Source organism: Chenopodium album, chromosome 7 (assembly GCF_948465745.1).
Source record: "Chenopodium album chromosome 7, dcCheAlbu1.1, whole genome shotgun sequence".
NCBI lineage: Eukaryota > Viridiplantae > Streptophyta > Magnoliopsida > Caryophyllales > Amaranthaceae > Chenopodium > Chenopodium album.
Genome location: NC_137840.1, coordinates 61,054,838 through 61,079,686, shown reverse-complemented (window position 1 = coordinate 61,079,686; position 24,849 = coordinate 61,054,838). Strand labels below are relative to the sequence as shown.

The following is a 24,849-nucleotide window of genomic DNA, read 5'->3' as shown; positions in this document are numbered from 1 at the left end:
GCTGCAGCTACATACTCAGCTTCAGCTGTAGATAATACAACTATGTTTTGCTTCTTGGAACCCCAAGAAACTAAACAAGGTCCTAAAAAATGTAACATACCTGAAGTAATCTTTCTATTAACCAAATAACCTGCATAATCAGAATCAGTAAAACCATTTAAATCAAATGAATCACTTCTAGGATAGAAAATACTCAAGTCATCAATTCTTTTCAAATATCGAAGGATTCTCTTTACTGCTATCAAGTGGGTCCTTTGGATTTGCTTGGAACCTGGCACATAGACCTACACTAAAAATATATGTCAGGTCTACTAGCTGTTAAGTAAAGTAGAGAGTCAATCATACCTCGATGTATAGTTTGATCTATGCAAGTTCAAGATGGATCTTCATCCAGCTTGGTTATAATACCCATAAGAGTTCTATTGGTTTTAGCATTATCTAGCTTGAATTTCTTGATCAGTTCCTTGATATATTTTTGTTGATGGATCATGATTCCTACTTCAGTTTGCTTGATTTGTAAACCAAGGAAAAAGTTTAACTCACCCATCATAATCATTTCAAATTCTCCACTCATTAGGTTAGCAAAATACTTACAAAAAGTTTCGTTAGTTGCACCAAACAAAATATCATCAACATATATCTGTACAACTAAGATATCAGTTTCATTTAATTTCAAAAACAAAGTTTTGTCAATTTTACCACGTTTAAACTCATTTTTCAAAAGGAACTTTGATAACCTTTCATACCATGCTCTAGGAACTTGCTTCAACCCATAAAGGGTCTTGTAAAGCTTGTAGACATGATTTGGGAACTCTGGATTTTCAAATCCAGAAGGTTGTTCCACATAGACTCCTTTTATCACCTCTAATTTTTTTTTTTACCTTGGCCCGTCCAATGATCACCTCTATCTTTGTCAAACACAAACATTTTCTTTTGTGGAACATAGGGTTTTTTTTTTCAAACACATTCAACCACTTGAGTAACTGTCAAAAATAACATATTCTTTAATGTATTATCATGTTGGTTTTGTAAGGACTTGATGTGTTTTGTAATGACATATTTTTTGTCAAACATAAACATATTCATTTGTAAAACACGAATATGTGCCTTTTCAAACACTAATATATTCTTTTTCATACACTAGTATGTTCTTTTTTGCACCCATGTTCTTAGAAACTCGCCGCTCATGTTCTTTAGGATATGTCAAATGTTATTTCTGGACATATGATACAACCGGGTGTACAATACTATTTTTAGTGATTTAGATGTATGTGTACGAAAAAGATGGCGAAATTAGTTGTACAAGAGAATTCCCGTTCCAAACATATGACAATCATGTGTGAGATGTGTCCATACCATATGTTTTTTTTTTAACACAAACTGTAAATACTTATATTAATTGGCTAATGCCATGAGTTTAATTACATCAAGCATCTCATAATTTATACATAAAAAAAGGATGCTTGCCAAAATAATGCCTAAACTAGCTATAGGCTAAATCGATGTTCCTTCTGTACATATCCCCCATAGTATACTTAACCATACATTGCACTATCCCAAAATAAAGTACCATCCATCCCTTAAGTAATATTCATCCATAACCAAGAAAGGCAAAGAACTACATTGACATAGCTGTTGTAACCTCTGAAGCAGCAGATGCAGATGCACTTTGAGTAGAAGCAACATGGAGCAGGTCTGTTTCATAGACAGATCGCACACACTCGGGAACAAGATAGTGAGTTTTGTAACCCACTGCCATCTCCTTGCCAAACACTGCCAGCTTATGAGCAAGCTCGTTTTGCTCCCTTGGAACATGAGAAATAACTACAGTTTCAAAACGACCAATAACTGCAGCCACATCACAAACAACAGTTGCAAGCTCATGGTGTGGGTTTGGACCTGTAGTCAGCAACATGGTCCTCAGTGACTCTGCATCAGTTTCAACCTCGACCTTCTTGATCCTCAGATCTTCAGCAATTGACAATCCATCATTTAGAGCATACAATTCTGCTGCAAGAGGTGAGACAGCAGAATACTTGCAAGAGAACCCCACGTACCATGTCCCATCTGGACGCCTCAAAACACCACCACCTGAAGATATTGTTGTATTCATCCATGCTCCATCTGTATTAATCTTAATGTACCCTTCCTTAGGAGCTTCCTAATTCAGTCTTGAAGAACTTCCAACCTTAGCTTTGCCTTTATTCTTGTTATCCCCCACTTGTGAAATATGAAATGTAAATTGAAAATCCAAGAGAAATTTAGTAAACAAAGAAAATGAACTAATTGTCCTTTTTTCAAAGACCATATCATTTCTTTGCAACCAAATATGCCATAGAGCAGTGACAAAAATAATCCTCCATTTCTTGTCTAATCCCAAATTATAATTCAACCAAAATTTCCAATTTTCATTCTTGAATAAATGAAAATTAAAATCCTTTGGTTGATACACTCTTGCAAATATATCATTCCATAAAATTGATGAAGTAAAATAGTCACGAAAAAGATGAATATGTGTCTCATTATACAAATTACATCTTGAGCAAATAGGAGAGATTAGAGGCATATAAGAAGAGATAGTATCAGCCACGGGCAAAATAGAGTGAGCACAGTTCCAAGCTAGCATTTTATACTTTGTGGATAACATATGTGTCCATACCATATGTTACCCACAAAGTTTCATACTTCCTTGGTTGTAATAGTTTTGCAACTAAATTATATTTTATATATTAAATACCTATAATTATATAAGAGTAAATTAAACATTCTAAAAAGTTGATATTGTGGAACTATTTTATGAGACGGATATAATAAGATCCCTTATAACTGTATTTTACTTAATATATAAAACGTAATATATGATCGAATAAGAGTGATGATTAGTGCAATAGTTCCACTGTTACAATATTATTAAAATGGAGGAAGCATGTGGCTGGCCACACTTTGTGGCCAGAGTTAGTTATTCAGGATTACTCGATCGGTCAAAGATTACTCGGTCAATAAAGGGTTATTTGATCAGGGGCTATTCGATTAGGGCTAGGGTTACTCGATCAGTCAAAGGTTACTTGATTGGTCAGGGATTACGCGATCAGTCAGCCACACATAAAGCGTGTTGTTGGTCTAATGAATTAATTCGTTACATCCAAGAAGATCATCTTATTAAAAATTTCCCTTATCAGATTACATTTTGGTGGAAGACAATCAATCTGAACCTCTTAAAGTCGCCTTATTAATGGTCATGAAGTACTCCGTATAAGAGATAATAGACGCATACGTATGACTTAAATTTCATGAGAAGATAGTATGTGAGTCCAGATTGACAATAAGATGGAAATAAGTTATTAGACATTTTATAAAAAAATTTAACATCTCGACTTTGAAATTGGAATACTATCTCCGGTTGTATTATATGCAACTTTGGAAATTTTTTATATTTCACAAACACCAAAGTTGTATATAATACGAACCGGAATTAGTATATATTTTTGGACATTTTAAATAACTTGTTGGAATTGCCTAAAAAAAAAACTAAAAACTTATTGAAAAATTCCATACAAACTGTTGGACATATTTATCATTTTTGGGTAGATGGATTTATGGTTAACTGGACACATCTAATTTGCAAGTAGTCACTAAACGTGTTACACACAATCCAATCATTGCATATATACAACATAGTAGAAGTACTTTACGTAAGTTATATGAGTTTAATTATGACAAAATTTATAAGAGGAAGATAAACCTTAGCTAAGCACCAACATGCATGTGGGATAAATATGATTCACAAACTTAGTCAATTCTAAAAATATCAATCAATTAAGTTAATAAAAATAAAACTAACAAAATTCACTAACTTCTTATCTATATTTTCCCTCCTATAAATAGGGCTATGAAATGCATGGGAAATATCTCCAAGATAAAAATAATAATTAGAATTTAAAAGTGAGAAAATAATAATATGGTGATCTTTAAAAAATTCTCTTTATTCTTAGTTGTTATATCTTTGGTGGTAGGAGTATCAAAGTGTCTTCATAGCTCAGTTCCAGTTGTGCCTGGTTTATCATACTCATATTATCAAAATAGTTGCCCTGATTTGGAATACATTATTAGGGATCATCTTTGGGAGGTTTTTAATCGTGATATAACGCAAGCAGCTGCTTTACTCATTTCCATGATTGCTTTGTTCAGGTATTATTATGATATTATTACGAATTTTATTTTAAGCGCATTTAAAAATATAACACTGTTAGGGGTGTCAATCGGGTTTTCGGTTCAGTTTTGGGTTCGGTTTATCAATTTTTGGTTTGTAACGGGTCAGTTTTTAACGGTGAAATTGTTAACGAGTCAGTTCGGGTCGGTTTTAAATAATTTCGGTTCGGTTCGGTTTGGTTTATTTTTGTTACAGTTTCTTTTTGGGTCGGATTCTAATCGGGTCGGGTTCTAATTGGTTCGGGTCATAATCAGTTCGGGTTAAATTTGGTCGGTTTAAAAACGGAGTTTGTCAGTTTAAAGCGGGTTTTGGGTCAACACATACATATCGGGTCCTAATCGGGTCGGGTTGTAATCGGTTTGGGTTGTAATCAGTTCGAGTTGAACTTAGTCGGTTTGACAACTAGTTTTGCCATTTTTAAATGGTTTTCGTTAACGTATATCGTCTAGTATATCCTTAATATTCTTTAATAGTTATTCAGTAGATCATACGGAGTATTAATTAGTTGTTTAACTTTATGTCCCTTTTTTGTATAATGATTTTAAGGATAAAATAATAATAACAAATCTAGAGTTAGTTTTTGATTTAGATTTTTAATTTTTTTTTTTATACAATATATATAGTGTTCAATAAGCCATTACTCGTTAGAGGACGATAATATTGTAGCATAAGAGTTTCAATGACATCAAAATTCCAAACCTTTTCAATATGCATACTTTATAATTCAAATTAAACCCTTTTGTTTTACTATTGATAAAATATACCCAAAAAAAAGAAAAAAAAAATTATACGGTCATAACGGGTTACGGACTTACGGATTATAAACGGTTCGGTTATAACCGATTACGGGTTGTAAACGGTTCGATCATAACTTATTACGGGTTATAAATGGTTCAATCCTAACCAGTTACAGGTTGTAAACGATTTGGGTTTATCGGGTTGGGTCGGGTTGCTATCGGGTTCAAAAGTACTCGGTTCGGGTTGTTCTCGGTTTCGGGTTGTATCAGTTCGGCTTGATATCGGGTACAGTTCATTAACGATTTTCAAACATTCGGATCGGTTCAGTTTCAGGTTTTAAAAAATCGGGTCAGGTCGGTTTACGGTTTTTAAATAAAAGGTTCTTAGCGGTTCGGTTCCTTTTTGAAACAGTTCAAAACGGTTTGGATTCAGCAGTTCGGGTCGGTTTTTAACAACTCTAAACACTATATCAACATATATATATATATATTTGAAACATCTGAGCAGCACCTTTAAAAATTATACACTTTTGATATTACTAGTCGTTGGAGCACGTGCGTTGCGCGTACCCCCCGACGGCAAGATAAGTAAAATTCGAGGTTGTGTTCGGTTGTTGTGATATTTGTGGTTGTGTTCAGGTTTTGTAATAGCTAGGATACATGAATTTATAAGTAATAAGGAGTAGTGATGAAGTGTCTATGGGGAAATATGTATGAAAAACAATTGTTATAAGTGAAGTTATCTAGAATTTGCTATAATTTAAAGATTCTTAAAAAAATATATTACTCCCTCCGTCCCTTAATACAATGCCTCTTTTGAGCATTTATTGCTCACATAATAAAGAGAAAAAGACATTCTATTAAGGGACGGAGGAGTATTGGTTTAGATATTATTTTAGAACGCAATATAGTTTCTTATTGATGAGTACCTAAATAATTTTCGAATAACTTTGTTTTAGAATAATTGTGATAATAAGGAGTAGTTATAAGGAAATGCAACAATAAAGGATAAAGTTATGAAAAATGGATTATTAAATGTAAAATATACAAAAGTATTGTACTTCCTCCGTTCTTTTATTATTGCACCACTTGCCTTTTAAGGAAAATATGTGTGTTCACACTGTAAATATCCAATATACCCTTACTTTTAACACTTGATTCTTTACTTTATGTTTACATCACATGGCCTTATTTGTACTTTTACCCTTCTCTCTCCTCATTTTTCCCACTACCAAAAAATGTGAGCCCAAGATGTATGGTGTAATAATAAAAAAACGGAGGAAGTATATTTGTTTGTTAGACTTTTTAAAGTTGAAAATTTTCGAGTGGTTTGAAATTTAAGCAGTTAGAGTGTGTAATCGATATGGAATGTATAAAATGAATGAGAAATATCATATGTGTATATATTAAAGTTTATTTATTGGTTATTTATCTATAAATCATTTTATGTACGATTTTTAGATAATACAGTTGGAGGGAATAACTTTATACTTTTTATATTTAAGTTTATAGTCGTTGGAACACGCACTACGCGCGTGCCCCCCCCCCCCCTAAAATATATAAGATTCGTGGTTATGATCGTGTTTCGTAGTTCGGGGTGTGATTAACATAATGATTAGGGGATCTTATTTGTGTGGTAGTCACTAACTTGGTTTTAATTTCTCCTTCCTATCCACTCTTCTTATATAATTTGAGCGGTTTAGTAAGTCATTCTCTCTCTCTTTCTCTCTCTTTCTCCCGATCGCGACTCATCTCTCTCTTTATCACTCTATCTCTCTCTCTCCTTGCCTCTCTTTCTCTTAATTGCTCTATTTCTTTCTCTTCCGCCCCTTATCTCTCTCTCCCTCTCCTGCTGGATCATCTCTATCTTACTCTATCCTGACCTTTCTCACCCCCCTCTCTCTCTCTCTCTCTCTCGTCCCAATCCTTCCTTTTTTAACCATCTCTCTCTCACTCCCCTCCTACTCCCTCCCTCTTTTCCTCACTCTTTCTCTCTCCTCCTCCCACTCCTTCCCTTTTTTCTGGCCTCTCTCTCCTCCTCCCACACCCTCCTTCTCTTACCCTCTTTACCTTCCTCCGTCCTTCTTCCATACTTTCTCTTAAAAGCTATCTATTACTATGGTTATATTAACATACTTGTGAATCTAGCACGTTTCTACATGACAATAAGGTTGAACACTTTATTCTAAAAGTGCTACAAATTAGCTAACATTTTCAAAATTGTCACAAAACCACATTTGTTAACTATTACATTTACCGAAAGAATTTAAGTTTGTCCAAATCTAATTGTCGATTTCTATTTACTGTTTCTCTATCCTTTTAACTTTCATTTATGTCTTATGATTAAGTATTTTAGAAAGTTTTTAAAAAGTATTTTATCCTTCCTTCCTTTTTTTAAATTTCTTCAAACTCTCATTGTCTCTTTCTCGGTCTCTATGTCCCTTTTCTCCTTCCTCCTTTTAGATGACCTTTCATTCTCTTAGCCACCCTCTCTTCCTCTTGACCCTTCTCTCTCTCTCGCTCACTCTATCCCCCTACATGCTCTTTACTCTTAACTTATGACCTTGCTTTTCTCTGTTCTTCATTTAGCCCACCTTCCCTCTCTTTCATAGCACTTTTCTCTCTCACCCCCTCGGCCCCTCCCCTCTCTCTCGGTCTTGCCTTTGCTCCCTTTCCTTGCACTTTTGTCTCTCAACCCCCTTCTCTCTATCTCTCTCCGATTTCTTTTCCTCTCTCTCTCTCTTCTAGCCTTTTTCTTTCCTAGCCCCCTCTTTCTCTCTCGGCCCCTCTATTCCTTCCCCCCCCCCTCTTTTTTTTTTCTCTCCTTCACCTCCTATTTCTTACTCTCTCTCTCTCTCTCTCTCTCTCTCTCTCTATGGTCATGCAAACCCCAAAAAAAGTATTTGCGTATGGAGTGCGCGCGTTGCACACCTCCCAACTTTGTCCACGTAACTTTGTAGATATGTTTTTGCACACTGGCTTGGTAAGATTTTTCACTTTGTATGATTATTTGTTGTATTATGTAAATTATTGTATTATGTGAATTGAATTCAGTTAAATTGCAAGAAGCCAAGAGCTAATCAGTGAAATGTGATTGAGCATTTTTTTTAAAAAAAAAAAAACAAAATAAGCAAGTATTATCGTGTTCTTATTCTAAACCGTTTCTCCATTCTTCCTTTATTTTCCAAAAACCCTCTATTTCTCATTCTTAAGGCCTGTTCACATTTATTGAACTGAACTGCCCTGAACTGAAATGAACTGAACTGAATTGAACTGAATATTTTATGAGAGATGGAAATTAGGAGCTGAACTGAACTGAACTGAACTAAAATTAAGTAAATGTGAACAGACCCTTAGTCTCTACCTCCTTCTCCATTCTCCTTTTTTATGACTTCAAAACTTATAGGTCTCCCTCTAGTGTATGGATATTTATGCAAACTAAAGAAAGTAACTTCTTATGAATCTAGCATTAATCTATCTACCTTAAGGTAGATTTTTTGTTTAAAATGTAGTATTAACTAATCAATTTGAATTTCTACATAAAGTATCTCAATACCTTGTAAATCTTAAAACTTAGTTGATTTTAAATCAAATAGGTATACAAAGATATAATTTCTCTACTAACTACTACAATCAACTTGAATTTCTACGCAAACTATCTCATTATATCTTATAAATTTGTGTTTATTTATTTTTATTTTTTTCTTTTGTATTAAATGTATTATTAATCAACTTGATATTAACCTCTTTTCTCAAAATAAATAAAAATAAAAAATAAAAAAAGCACCAACTTGATACCTAGCCTCAAGAACAAAGATATAATTTCTCTACTAAAATCACAATACAATATTGAAGTTGAAAACAAGTACACATTATGCTCATATATTCACTTATATGCTCTTGCATTACTTCATCATTTATGTATCTAATTCTATCCATTTCTACCATTTAAAACCATAAATTAAATATTACTCGTACTACAAATGAAATTAAATCCCATAACCCCAACCTATAACAACATCACCATCTCACACATGCTTTATCTGGTTGTATCCTTGTCTTCTTGGTGCCTTTAAGCACGTGCTCCACTCCTACAAGTAACATCTTGGCCCTAATATTTCAGGCTTGCTCACTTCATCCCAAATTATCTGAATAAAACAGTAATATAAAAAAAATAGAGCTAATCACATATTATAACACGATAAACAATTAGCTTGTATTATACCTGAAGTTCATATATGTACCTGAAGTTCATACAAAAGAAACCTACAAGTAGTTTCCTCTTCTGAAAGAGGACCATTCTGAATGTCACCCATATTAAGAGATATTTGTAACCACCAAATTATTAACCTGCAGATATATCAGTTACATATATAAGCAAATAAAAAAGAACAAATGTATTAACTTGCGGACATATATTTAAGATATCTAAATGATGATGAAGGCATATGCAAAAGCTGATACTTTAAATTCAAGATACTTAATTCTATTATTCTAGCTTCCTTTAACAGCTTATACACTTAATCTGCAATAGATCTATGGGGAAAAACATGGCGTAGACTTATATCCACAAGGCACAATATAAAAATATAATACGAAAAAAAAAAAACACTAAGCTGCATACACATCCGATCAAAAATCAAATTAAATATAAGAAATCACACAATAAGCATTCCATAGAAAATTGTGGGTCTTCCCATGAGACCCTGTACGAGTAGCCATTAAACAAAAATGCTTAATATATACAAGCAATAACCAAGTTCATTGTCTATCATGTTTGACGAAAAGAATAATGTGCTGCCAATTTCTCTAATCTAAATATAAATGTACTGTATAAGGCAAAACATCATAAGAAGATGAGAGGTTTTACCAAAGCAGTATATCTTAAGAAATAAACCCAAAAACAATTCATAGAACCCACTATTCATTTAGCACCATTATTCTGGAATGCCAATGATTCCTTCATCCCAAGCCTACTCAAGAACAAGGCATATAAGATGTGCAGAAGAAACACGAAGAAGCAACAAATTAGCAAGAGCTGCCAGAAAAAGCGAGTGTAAGCTTGATGGCTACATTATACAAAATAAAGAATTGATTTTTTTTTTCTCTAGTTATAGTAACAAAGCCTAAATGTTCAGAAATTTGTGAGTCAATAAAATCTTTCTTTAAAGATTAATAAGGATAGTTATAAAATACATTTAAATTCATACAAGCACAACAAAGAAAAAAGCCCTGCAAAAATCCATAAAAGCAAGAAGTCACTCACAGATACTTATTATAAGGTTCAGAGCTCAAAAAGCATTTGAGCAGAGTGATTGAGAACTTCTTTGAGATTGTCTTCCTCTCGATCTTTTCCTCTTTTCCCCTGGAACTCAACAAAGCAGAGCGAGCGAGTGAGAACTACAACAACTTTAGAGTTACTACAACTCAGTTGTTGTATCAGGGCTAGCTGACAGATTCGAGGGGTACATTATTGCTCACAGATCATCAAAGATTTTATACAAGAAGACCTGTATAAAAACACACAAAACAAGTATGAATAGCAGAAACATTGATGTAGATAGTTGCAACTGAAGCATAAGTGAGCAATCTAAATAGTCAAAGAAACAGGAAGAGACGTACGCTTAAACTCATCAAGACCCCCGACCAGATTTGGAATTTAGGTAATGCCCACCTGCGAACGCAATCATGCAATTATAGTAGGGTGTCCTTTTTTTTTTTTTATCTATGCCTCCTAGATTAACTTTGTTATGGGAAAGGTCATAATGTTTCTCTTATCTTATGACAAACTTTAGGCAGAAAAGTCTGCCTCCTTTTCAAATACTTTAAGAACATGGAACCCGTCTTCTTCACAAGATTACAAGTAAGAGGAATCTTCGGAACATTAAGTCATCTATTTCCTTATGTGCACTTCAGAAGCTTCTGTCAGTTTTGTAGCACACATTATGTGTTATAGGAGTAGATAAAGTCATAAATGACAAATAACATAAACAATATTCAATTTCGGGTCATGACTACGTTGTTTGGTGATCGTGATGAGTTGTATTTTCCTAAAGTAATGACTACTCTCTAAGGTTTAATGAGTATTGGGCCATTGGCAGGCTTTTAATACATACAATCAAGAAAGTAAAGTAAGCAAGCAGAGATGTAAAATAATTGAAGCGCTCAAGAACAAAAAGTCTAGAAGAGTAGTATATTGTAATCATCTCAAACAGAATAGCTTGATATACTTTTAGAATCCATCGCCTCACAAACTCATGGAGATTCATAGAAATGCAAGGTCTAACAATGATCTAACATTGCACATCTTTTGAATAAAAACTAATTATTACTTCAGATACAAAGGATCACGATCCTGCTCACCATCATTAAATTTAAGCAGGAAACGACACACATAGTTGACATACAAAAATAGGAGATAAGAGTGAATATATTTGAAAGACTAACCTCTTTACTCTAACAAGGATGTCCAGGTTGCTTTTTCGGTAGTTAAGTTGATATGGAATCAAGGAGGGCCACGCAGTTGAATTTTCTTTTTTGTTATAGAAGCACAAGACTAACTTCAAGCACTGCATTATTTTGCACCAACCTGCAATTGCTGCTAATATAAAAGTTAATTAGTTATAAAGTTACTTGATAAGTGTTCGTTCATTAAATCTATTTTATAAACATTTAAACCCTTCAATACATTTAAACTAATTAACTTTAGTCACTCACACATTTGAAAATTTAACATATACATTAATCCTCATCGCTTTGGCAAATTATCAATTAGTCATTATCCAAATAGTCATTAATCAAAATTGCCCACATTTTAACTTTATAACTAATGTGTAAATAAAGGAAAAAGGGAAGACAAAATAAATAAGAGAAGCCCAAGCATTCATTTTAGCACCCCAACCAACTCAACACAACAACACCACATAGGCATCAAATGAGCAATAACAGCCCGCTGCGATAGAACCAGGGTAGCAGACCGTAGTAAATTCCAGAAGGCATAACTCCTAGCACACAACTCCAAATAGAGAAATTCTTGAGCCTAGATTGAATAACTTTTTAAGATCTAAAACATTGATGAAGGAACTATGAGCTAAAAACAACTTCAGGTCGATGATTTTTGGACGAACAGAACGGCAGAAACAGGGCAGCACCAGATTAACAGCGGCAGCAGCGTGAAACAACAGCTACCCTCTATAGTCACTCACAACAGAAATATCTAACTTGACAGCATAAATTTTGGCAGCAAACACCATATGCAAATAAGCAAATTAAAAAGAGAAAATAACATGCAAATTAACGCAACTAAGCCCTATCGACAAATCAAAAGAACTTTCATATATTCTTCTGCAAATAACATTCGAAACGATAAATCAAAAGAATACAATGATCTAAGGCGAACCTGTTATGCAAATTGCAATCCGCAACAAAGCCTACTTAATAAAAAAAAATCAAACCTCCTCCAAAAATAGTTACGAAATTGAATACTCAAGTGAGATTACAATATTAATTTAATATTAAAAATAGAATCAAATCAAACCTATGTAATTGATGATCCGGCACAATTCTTTGGCAATAGAATCAACAACCTCCCGCTCACAAATTTTGCAACTACAATTCGTTTTGCCATCTTGAACATCAATAAATGAAACCGATGTAATTTCAGAGAAATTGAAGGTGAGAAAATACCTTACAAGTTTATGAGCTTCATCAAATTGATTCCAGAAACTCCGCCACCACCATTACCTCCGCCCCGTTCATCGCATCTTCTCTCCTCATCAAGATCAAAAGGGCGAAAATCCAAAGTTTCATCAAGAAATAGTTCGATTTTTCAATCAAATTTGAGAAAACTAATTAATTAAAAAGAGAGAGAGTGAAGTGAAGGAAGTCGGTGAAGAGGAGAGTTGAGAGTAATGAGGAATGAGAAAGTGCAGCCAAGCATAACCTAACCTACCTTAGCTGGCAGTCATGGCAAGCAAAAAGCAATTGGTTGATCAAGGGCAAATTCGGCAATTCATTAAAAGTAAGGGTGTCTATGTAATAGCACCACAAAGTACTATTCACCAGCTACAGTAAATACTTTTGCATGTTTATAAGGTTTATTTATAGATAAAGATACACATTGAGATGTATCTAACAATACTGCATGACTATGCTATTTGTATATATTAATGAGAATTTTTAATCAAAGTTTTTTATAACTTAATCATGTAAATAAAAAGAAGTAAGAACAATGATGTGCTTGTTTTCCATGGGGGAATGAATTAACAAACTAAAAACGCATTAGACTATCTGTCAAAAAATAAAAATAAAAAAACATTAGACTAGATAAACTCAAGAGTTTTTTGGGGAATTTGTGTATGAACAAGGGTCACAAAAAATAGCAAACAATTAGAACGAAAAACTTCGAGGCGTGAACGGAATCACTTTCCCAAAAGTATAATTCCGACCCTATACTACAACCGGGTTTCACGGAAAATTACTTAGGAGATACAACGAAGAAACAATTGCAATCACAAGTAAGATGATTACAATTCAATGTATAAAGCTTGTGTAATTATGATGATGATAATTGAAAAATTGCAAAAGGTTTTCAAGAAAAATAAAACTGATTTTTCTCAAGTATATCATTAAACATATGTTTCATAAACATATATATACTAAAGCCGTATATACAGCCAAAAGCCACGAAAAACTGAAAGATAACCAACAGTTTTGACGAAAATCGTCAAACTGAAAAACTGTCTCAGTACCTGCGCCCGATCGGGCGGTTATCAGCGTCCAATTCAGAAGTTTCTCGCGCCCGATCTGGCGGCGGTGGCCCGATCGGGCAGCAACCCCTAATTCCAGAAATATGATTTTCGCAAATTCACTTCCTCTCTCGCGCCCGATCTGGCGGTGGCTGCCCGATCGGGCGGCGGAAAAGAAGAAATTCAGACCACCCTCGCGCCCGATCGGGCGACCACCACCACGATCGGGCGGCTGACCGGGCGGGCAAACAGGGCAGCAACTTTGTATTCTTGAGACAGAGAAATGAGTTTCTCTTTTTCATGAGCTCTTGATTTTCTTTCAATATTATTGCTTTAATAATCTTCACTAATTAAATTACAACACCATAGCCTAAGTAATTTAATTATCAACTTGAAATTTGTTTCCAATTCTCAAAATTATTCAACAATCCTCCCCCATTTTGAGAATTAAACTAGACACATTGCAAAAAAACATCATCATCACAAAACAATCTTATGCATAAATGAAAGTGTACATAGACTTGAACTCCCACTTAGTGCAATATACAGTTCAAGAATCCGTATCGATTTGGTATCGTAAAACGTTTGAACCAAAAGCAACACATTTGGAAACTCGAAGATATTACACACACAAGATTAATTACTTAAATACATATTAGCTTGACACTAAAAGCCATGTGTCCATATCTATTCATAAGTACATCAAAGCTACACCCCTAATAGCTTCTTGAAGCGGCTAAACCTCGTACTTATATAGGTAGAGTTCCAACATGCTCCTGTGACCAAAGCACTTTTATCAGGAATTTTATTAAGTTTAAAAACAACCACTTTCCATCACAGAATAGCCGGAACTTTACCTTGGATGAATAAACAAGTTCCTAATCAACAATTAAGAGAATTAATCTCATTGAACTTAAGACCCAACGTCTTATTGGGCGTTAAGTTGAGATTCTCCTAATTGTGATTATTTAGGGTTCCAATCCTAAACCGATTGCCATCCTAATGTTAACATCTCTAGCCAATGCCTTTGTAAAACAATCGGCGAGATTTAAATCCGTTCGAACATAATCAATAGTGATCACACTATCCTTAATAAGTCCTTGGATGTAACTGTACCGTACTCCAATGTGCCTTGATTTACCATTATAAACTTGGCTATAAGCCCTTGCCAAGGTAGCATTATTATCACAATGTATCACTATTGGTGATATCGGTTTTGGCAACAAAGGAATCTCAAACATGAGATCCTTCAACCATTCGGCTTCTTTACCAGCCGAATGCAAAGCAATGAACTCCGATGTCATTGTGGAGTACGCAATGCAAGTTTGTTTCTTTGAAGCCCATGAAATGGCACCTCCCCCATATCGGAAAACCCATCCACTTGTGGAGGAATGATCTTTGTTAGAGATACAACTTGCATCCGAATACCCTTCTACAACCGAAGGATATCCACTATAAGACAAACCAAATTTCTTGGTTTTCTTCAAGTACTTCAACAAGCGTCGAACCGCTTGCCAATGTTGCATACTAGGCTTGCTAGTGTACCTGCTCAGTTGACCAACTGCATAAGCAATATCAGGTCTAGTACTTGTCATGGCATACATCAAACAACCTATTACTCTAGCATATTCAAGTTGTGAAACTGCATAACCTTCATTAGGTATCAACTTTATGCTAGGATCCATAGGTGTTGAATAAAGAGAAGTAGTGTCTTCACTCACATTGAATTTCTTGAGCACTTTCTCAATGTAATGAGCTGAGATTGTGACAAGATCAACTTTTCTTTTTCACTCATTATCCTTATGCCCAAGATGACATCCGCTTCCCCCATGTCTTTCATGGAAAACTTTGAACTAAGGAATGACTTTGTCTTTTCAACTTGTGACAAATCAGTTCCAAAGATCAACATGTCATCTACATATAGAAAAATTATGACACCTTGACCATTGTCATCAAATTTGCTATAAATACACTTGTCTGAATTGTTCAACTTAAAACCATTAGACAACACAACCTCATTAAATTTTTGATGCCATTGCTTAGGTGCTTGCTTTAGGCCATATAAAGATTTAATTAATCAACTTGCAAACCTTTTCTTCCTGACCTTCCACAACAAACCCTTCCGGTTGTCGCATGTAAACTTCTTCCTCTAGGTCTCCATTCAAGAATGCTGTCTTGACATCCATTTGATGGATCACAAGATTGTGGATAGCCGCAAGTGCTATCAACAATCTTATAGTTGAGATTCTAGCAACAGGTGCATATGTATCGAAATAATAGATACCCGGTTTTTGTGTAAAACCTTGTGCCACTAACCGGGCTTTGAACTTTTCAACCGTTCCATCAATCCTCAATTTCCTTTTGAAGATCCATTTGCACCCAATTTGTTTACATTTTGGTGGTAAAATAGCTAAAACCCAAGTATTGTTTCCCATGATGGATTCCATATCATCATTAATAGATTCCTTCCAAAATGGAGCATCACGAGACCTCATAGCCTCATCATAGGTCAAAGGATCATCTTCCACATTAAAAATGTATGGAAATTGTTGAAACGGATTCCCTTGATCCTTCAACTAAGTACACATGAAAGTCCGGGCCAAAAGATTTTTCTTTCCTTGCCCTCTTACTTCTCCTAGGTTGTGATGATGATGTAGATGCCTCCTCTAAATGAGTTTGGTCATCCACTTCTTGATCAATAACAATTTGATCAATACTTTGAGCATTGGCACTTGGAGTTATATCCTTTGGTCTAGGAATTGAAGAAAATCGATTTTCATCAAACACTGCGTCCCTTGACTCAATGGTGGTGTGAACCGACCAAAAGTCATTTTGTTCTATTACATAGAACCTATAGGATTTGCTATGATCCGCATATCCTATAAAAATGCATTCAACTCCTCTTTCACCTAACTTTTTACGTTTAGGTTCCGACACTTTTACAATTGCCCTACAACCCCAAACTTTGAGATGACTCAAGTTTGGTTTTCTTTTATACCATAGCTCATATGGGGTTACATCTTTCCCTTTCATGGGAACACAATTTAACACGTAACAAGCCGTTAAAACGGCTTCACCCCAAAATCCATCACTTAAACCTGAATATGACAACATAGAATTTACCATTTCTTCTAGTGTCCTATTCTTCCTTTCCGCTACACCATTTTGTTGTGGTGTATATGCCGCGGTAGTTTCATGTACTAAACCTAATGATTAGAAATAACTTGGGTCATAGTACTCACCTCCTTTATCAGTTCTTAGCTTTTTAATCTTTTCATTGGTTTGCAATTCTACTTCACTTTTGTAAATTTTAAATTTATCAAGGGCTTCATCTTTAGAGAATAGCAAATAAATGTAACAAAACCTTGAATAATCATCAATAAAAGTTACCAAATATTTCTTATTCCCTAAAGAAGGTGTGTTGTGAAAATCACACAAGTCACTATGCACTAATTCAAGCAATGAATTATTTTTCTCAACAACTTGAGGAAATGGTTTCCTTGTGATTTTGGTTAACATGCATGTTCTACACTTCTCTATTCTTGGATCAAACAAAGGTATCATATCATGCTTTGACATAAAATATAACTTTTTATAATTAACATGACCAAGTCTCAAATGCCATAGAGAAGAATTATCATTAACAACATACACAACATCATTCAAAATATTTGAAATACTTAATTTAAACATACCATTACACAAATAACCAAGTCCTACAAATTGACCTCCTTTAGACAAAATAAATTTATCTGACTCAAACACCATCTTAAAACCTAATCGATTCAAGATCGCACCGGATACAAGATTTCTCCTAAGTTCGGGAGAATACAACACATCTCTTAAAATAAGAGATTTTCCCGAACTAAAGAATAGCTCCACTTGTCCTTTGCCAAGCATCTTAGCTGTAGAGTCATTGCCCATATAGAGAATTTCTCCATCATCAACCTCCAAGAAGGTCTTGAACAATGATCTATCATTGTACACATGCCTCGATGCTCCCGAATCGATATACCACGAACAATCAGCCTGTACACAATTGATTTCACAAATCATACACATATAATTCATAAATGAATTAGATGAAATTTGTGCACAAGATTTACCTTGTTTGTCTTGGGATTGGCTAGCATTGCCATTCCCATCTTGAGCCTTCTTCTTGCTCATCCTTTTCTTCCAGATTGTGCAATCTTTCTTGAAGTGACCGGGTTTTCCACAAACCCAACAAGCACGTGACTTAGAACCATCACCGCTTAACTTAGGCTTCTTGCCTTTATTTTTGTTTGAGTCATTACCCCTTTTTCTCACATTTTGTTTGGCATCCTCCACCACATTTACCGTAGTAGAGCTAGGATTTCCATCCTTATTTCCCTCTTGCAACCGGATTTCTTCCTCAATCCGGATGTGAGAAGCCAAACTCTCAAGGTTAACATCATCCTTCCTATGCTTTAAACCACTTTTAAAGTCTTTCCAAGAAAAAAGTAACTTGTCTATTATAGATGACACTAAAAAGGTCTCATCAAGAACTATGTTATGCTGTCTAAGACTTCCTAAAATTCTTTGTATCTCATGAAATTGTTCCATAACAGGCCTACTATCAATAATTTTATAATTATTAAATTTACTAACAAGAAACTTTTTGCTAGAAGCATCTTCAGCCATATATTTAGCCTCTAAATCATCCCATAGAGACTTAGGAGAATCAATAAATTGATAGATATCAAAGAGTTCATCAGACATACCATTGAGTATATGGCCACAACAAATGTAATTGTCATTTTCCCACTTGTTGCGTTTCCTCACTTCATCCATTGTTTCCTCCTCATTTTCCTCGGGTTTCGGAGTAGCAAGAACATAAGCCACCCCAACTGTAGTCAAGAAGAAATGCATCTTCCTCTGCCACCTTCGGAAATCAACACCTTCGAATTTGTCCAACTTTTGAATGTTAGCCATCAATTCCTTAACATTTGCCATCTTTATCAATTATACTTTTGGATTTTTGGGGAATTTGTGTATGAACAAGGGTCATAAAAAATAGCAAACAATTAGAACGGAAAACTTCGAGGCATGAACGGAATCACTTTCCCAAAAGTATAATTCCAACCCTATACTACAACCGGGTTTCACGGAAAATTACTTAGGAGATACAACGAAGAAACAATTGCAATCACAACTAGGATGATTACAATTCAATGTATGAAGCTTGTGTAATTATGATGATGATAATTGAAAAATTGCAAAAGGTTTTCAAGAAAAATAAAACTGAATTTTCTCAAGTATATCATTCAACATAAGTTTCATAAACATATATATACTAAAGCCATATTTACAGCCAAAATCCACGAAAAACTGAAAGATAATCAACAGTTTTGACGAAAACCGCCAAACTGAAAAACTGTCTCAATACCCGCGCCCGATCGGGCCGGCCATCGCCCGATCAGGCGGTTATCAGCGTCCAATTCAGAAGCTTCTTGCGCCCGATCGGGCAGCAACCCCTAATTCTAGAAATATGATTTTCGCAAATTCACTTCCTCTCTCGCGCCCGATCTGGCGGTGGCTGCCCGATTGGGCGGCGGAAAAGAAGAAATTCAGACCACCCTCGCACCCGATCGGGCGACCACCACCACGATCGGGCGGCTGACCGGGCGGGCAAACAGGGCAGCAACTTTGTATCCTTGAGAAATGAGTTTCTCTTTTTTCGTCAGCTCTTGATTTTCTTTCAATATTATTGCTTTAATAATCTTCACTAATTAAATTACAACACCATAGCCTAAGTAATTTAATTATCAACTTGAAATTTGTCTCCAATTCTCAAAATTATTCAACAGAGTTCTCTACTTCTCTAGGCTAAAGAGGGAAAAATTTAAGTGTGTTTATTTTTAGGAATAATCTATATCTCTATATCTATATCTATATCTATACTTAGTTAGTATTTAAAAACACAAACCACAAATTTTTCATATGACACATGGCATCACAATTCACAAGTCACTCGTCACCTCATATGCCACATGTCACCTCCCTTAATATTTTATGTTTTAGTCTTTATGTATTTTATAACTTGCAAATTCAAGTAAGAAAATGAAGTGTTTCATTTCCACCATAATAAAATAATGTTCAATTAATTAGTATACATTACATAACATATGAATTATTATAAAAATATCTTTTCATCTCCTAGACTTTAAATATAATTTAAACTAATATGTCATTTCATATACCACATTCTTCATGTATATACATCTAACTAAATTCCTTTATGTTCTTTCACAGTTCTACCATCGTTCTTTTTTTTCTTTTAAGTTTTAGAAATGAAACAATTACTTTGTATAAAAGCATACCTACATATGAATATAATTAACCCAAGTAACAACCCGTGCATTGAATGGGCCAAAAAGCTAGTTTTAGTTAATTAAGGGTGGGTTGTATTAACATAATTTTGTACTTTAACTATTGTACTAATAACATTGGATTAAATCTAATTAAATAAATTGAATTTCACTTTATGTTTAAACATGACTACAAGAAAAGAGCCCATTAACGACGGATATTGTCATTGTAAGCCTGTCATAAATATCATTTATGGTAGGATTAATTTTTTGTCGTGAGCCCGTCCTGAAAGGGGGCCGTCTAGATTACTTTTTCGTCGCAAAAATTGCGACAAGAAAAAAATCCCGCTGCAAAAGCCAATCATAGGTAGATTGTTTGTTTGAGATTCTAGTTGAGTCATAATAGAGTTGGGAAGGGTCGTTTGTATGAAACTAGGTATGTGTTATGATGGGCTAAAAGATTGTCATTAAAAGTTTTATATTAGGGATAGGATTTGTGTCCGTCATTAATGGGTTCAGGGCCTTAGCAATGATTTTAGGGGCTCTGTTCCAAATCGAAAAAGGGGCCCTTAATTAATAATATGAAAATTATACAATTTTTTTTTATCTATAATTTTGGCAATGCACAATTTTCCTATATATGCATTGCAAAATGAAAATGCTTTCATATAACAATGACACATTCAATTACGCAAAATTAAATTTGAATATTTTATTCATGTTGATAATAGTAACTAAATACAACTCAAGGCTCATATCAACTTAAGCTAGATTAACTTCTATTTATTTAAAAAGTGATATTCTTTTAACGCTCTTTGAGGCAAAATCATCAATCAAGTCTTCATATTCCACTTTCTCTAGAAGATCATTCTCAATTGCTATCATCGCCAATACATTAACAAAGATATGACTTCAATAGCTTTAACTTTGAAAAACTCCTTTTTACAGTTGCAACTGTCAACAAAATGCTACATGCAATAATAGCATTAGGAAAACAACCCACATCATTCAAAAACCTCAAAATATCTAAAGGTCCTTTTATCTCATCATGCAAAATTTCTTTAAGCAACTTCAACTCCACAAATAATTCATTCCCATCAATATCTTATTGTTCATTAGACATAAGTGCATTTTCAAATTTCAAACAAGAGCAGTTCAAACTTAAATCATCCAATGACTAGATTTTGGTAGTGTGATAGGCTAGCTGCATCAACCTTGGTTAGGCATGATTAGCATTAAAACCTTTTATTTTATTATTTTATTTTTTTTTAATGTGAAGCTAAGTAAATTTAATAATATTAAATGCATGCTTTATATCATCATTTTGATGTATTAAATTATAATGTTAAACTACCTCCGTTTCATATGCATTTCCTCGTCACAAACCAATTAAGAAATTAGAACTCAAAAATAAAAAAACACATTTTTGGCATATAATATAACAATTTTGATAAATGTTGCAAATAATAATTTATTGGTGGTTTAGTTCTCAATTATATATATTAACCGGAGTTATTCCGAATATAATAGCCATATGATATATTGATTTAATTTCAAATGATCTATAGGTTCTTATGATGACTTCTCAACTTTTAATAATTTTTCTTCCTCAACAATTCAATGTGTTAATACAACTTCACATTTGTTAAGGTGAAAAGGATGCACCTCCAAATTTGACGCTAAGACTTGAAGCATTTAGACTTATAAATGAACTTCGTGCTCATGTGCATTACTATTGTGGACGAGTGGTATCTTGTGCTGATATCCTTACCCTTGCAGCTCGTGAGTCTGTTTACCAGGTATTAATATTTTCTACTCCTTTTAAACTAACCATGTCAATTGCAAAGTAGTTTATAAATATTTATATTTTAGGTTTTCCATTTCATAATTAGACCACTAGTTTTGTCAATTTTGTATCTATTGATAATTAATATAAAATACATATTGACAAAAATCCTCTAATATTTTTGTAGTACTTATGCATGTGAATAATGAAATAGTGAAGTGAAATAACTAGTATTTGCAAAATATAATTACTGTTTATTTCCTTTAATTCTATTCATACTTATAATTTATTTTAGAAAGAAAGCTACTAATTCGAATTAAGATTTTTTTTTTTTTTTTTTTTTTTTGGACGAAAAAAATAATTAAGTTTATGAAATTTATTTTTACATGTAAGTTGTGACTTGTGACAAAAGTTGATTTGTGAATAACATAAGAAATTTTAAAATAGCAAGTATTAAGAGTTGAAGGATATATAATGCTTCTCTGTATAACTATGTGGCCTATGATAAAATGTTGTAAATTTAGTACTCCGTATAAATAAAATAAAAGATTGTTTATTTATGTATTTAATTTTTCTCATCCACACCAAATAATTTTTAAAGTCATAACAACTGTTTCATCCAATGATCCAATGACTCAAAAATAAAAAAATACTAGGTACAACTCTTAACGTTAATTTTAAAATGGTAGTCATATTATTACTACCTGAGTTTATTTTATTCAATTTAATAATTTAATTAATTTTGTTAAGTTGTCCCCAGAGTATTAGCCATTTTTAGATAGTAAATTTTCTTATTTTTTGCTCCTTGATAGTTTAGGTCACGGTCTTGCAAGAATACGTATCTAAGCTCCTCAATGTAAATTACTTTTCAAAAAAAAAAAAAAATAAATAAAAAAAATAACGCTTTTGTCTTTATTTCCTCGTAGTAATTAATTTATCAAATCCTTGAAATTATTACTTTTAAATCTGATTTTCTAGGCAGGTGGACCATTCTACTATGTTCCCTTAGGAAGAAAGGATGGCCTAAGCTTTGCTCCAAGAAACGAAACACTAGCCAATCTACCACCACCCTTTTTCAACACCACACAACTTATCAACGCCTTCGCCGCCAAACGGTTGAACACCACGGATCTCGCCTCTCGGGAGCCCACACGATCGGACTTGCCCATTGCAACTCCTTCACCAATAGACTCTACCCTACTCAAGACCCTACCATGGACCAAACATTTGCTAACAACCTTAAACTCATTTGCCCTACAAGTACCACTAATCGGACTACAAATTTGGACATTCGTACTCCTAATGAATTCGATAACAAGTATTTTGTTAACCTTATGAATCGTCAAGGGTTATTCACGTCCGATCAAGATCTATATACCGATTCAAGGACAAGGGGCATTGTCACGAGTTTTGCTACGAACCAAGACTTGTTCTATGAAAAATTCATCGATGCAATGGTGAAAATGGGCCAAATTAGTGTATTGACCGGGACACAAGGCGAAATCCGTGCAAATTGTTCTGCAAGGAATACTCGGATTAATATTGATCTCGAATCTATGGTGAAAGAGGATCAAGAACAAGAACAATTGTCACAATTTTAAGGATTATGTACGTAAAACATCTTCTAAGGATCGACTTAGATTGTAACAATATTAAGTATGTTTGGTCAGCTTGTTACGTAAAGTTTAAAGATCAATGTCATGTCATACATGTTATGTAATGGAGTAAATGGAATTTTGTCTAAAGGAATTCGATACTCTAAATAAAGGATTGAATCATGTTATACCAATATTCACTTCTTTCAGTTCTTTTTTGCTTATCTCGTTTTTCTTTTTGCACAATTTTCAATATAACGTGTTCTTTGTATATTTGATCACCAATACTTTCAACAACACATAATGAAAAAATATGTATAGTAGTATATGTTTGAAAATTTTAAACCATAAATTGATATTAATCTAACAAAATTCTACATGAATAAATTTTTTAAATAATTATCATTGCAGATTTTTCATAGACAAAATTTCTCTCTTTTAATGAAAGATTTCAATTAGGATAATAAACAAAAAAAAAAAGAATAAAGAGAGTAGTATACTAGGAAAATTACTTGTGTATTAGCCTTGTTATATATTAAGCTTAATAAGAATCATCAAGGCTTACTATTAACCAAATTACTAAAACTATTTGTCCATGAAACCAAGTATTACATGCATAATTTAAAAAATCACATATCTTATCGGCAACTTAGTCATCATATTGATTAAAATTTTATTAATACTGTCTTCATTTCATGCATAATGAACCATAATTTATCTTTTAATAATGGCATAGGTTCAATAATAATAATATATGTCCGGTGTATTTGTATTTTTTCAAGTTAATTAAACCATTGAATTTGGATAGAAATTCATATGTCATTCTGTTTTATTATCCATAGGTTGTACACTCCGTATAAAACTAAAATTAATAAGAATTGTTACGGTAAAACAAAATCAAAAATTGCTTTCTTTGGACAAAAATAAAAGGCTGAAAATTGAACCAGGCTTTAAAAAGTTAAGTTCAAACTATTTAGACTGATCTATTGGTCCACCCAAATGGACAATTCCTTTGCTTTGACGCAACTAGTATTGAATTATGATGTGGTCTGCTCATTTGATTTTCCCATAATTGTATTTATCTGAACTTGCTGAAAGTTATTTAAAAACTATTAGACCAAATTTATATTTTTCGTATACGAATGAAATAAAATAACTGTCACAAAACTTATTATTTCCAAAACAAATGAAGACGCGATAAACATAACATGATGGCCTTACTAGTCTTGGAGATTTTGGCATATTGATGACTTTTCTTTAAAAGCTCAAGTTGGCATGAAGCTGCGTTATTTCAGATGATATACTACAAGAGGGGGGTCAATTGTAGTAAGTTCCTAAGCCAGTGCCTAATTTTTGCGGAATATAAAACAATTATAGTTAGGAACTTAAAGAGTGCAAAGCAGATTTTACGAGGAAACCTTTCATGGCCTGACTGGAAGTAAAAC

General features: G+C 33.7%; 1 long non-coding RNA gene and 1 pseudogene across 2 annotated transcripts; one reads left to right on the top strand and one right to left on the bottom strand.

Moving 5' to 3' along the window:
• The first annotated feature begins 3,957 nt into the window (after positions 1 to 3,957).
• LOC145640414 (peroxidase 12-like) lies at positions 3,958 to 23,410 on the top strand (annotated as a pseudogene).
• LOC145638013 (uncharacterized) lies at positions 8,682 to 10,309 on the bottom strand. 2 transcript variants are annotated; one of them, XR_014114588.1, is made up of 3 exons: positions 10,214 to 10,309; positions 9,192 to 9,297; positions 8,682 to 9,095 (listed from the first exon to the last, which is right to left on the bottom strand). It is a non-coding gene; the product is annotated as an uncharacterized LOC145638013 (long non-coding RNA). The 2 variants fall into 2 exon arrangements; XR_014114587.1 differs by lacking the exon at positions 10,214 to 10,309 and adding an exon at positions 9,818 to 9,930.
• Positions 23,411 to 24,849: the final 1,439 nt, after the last annotated feature.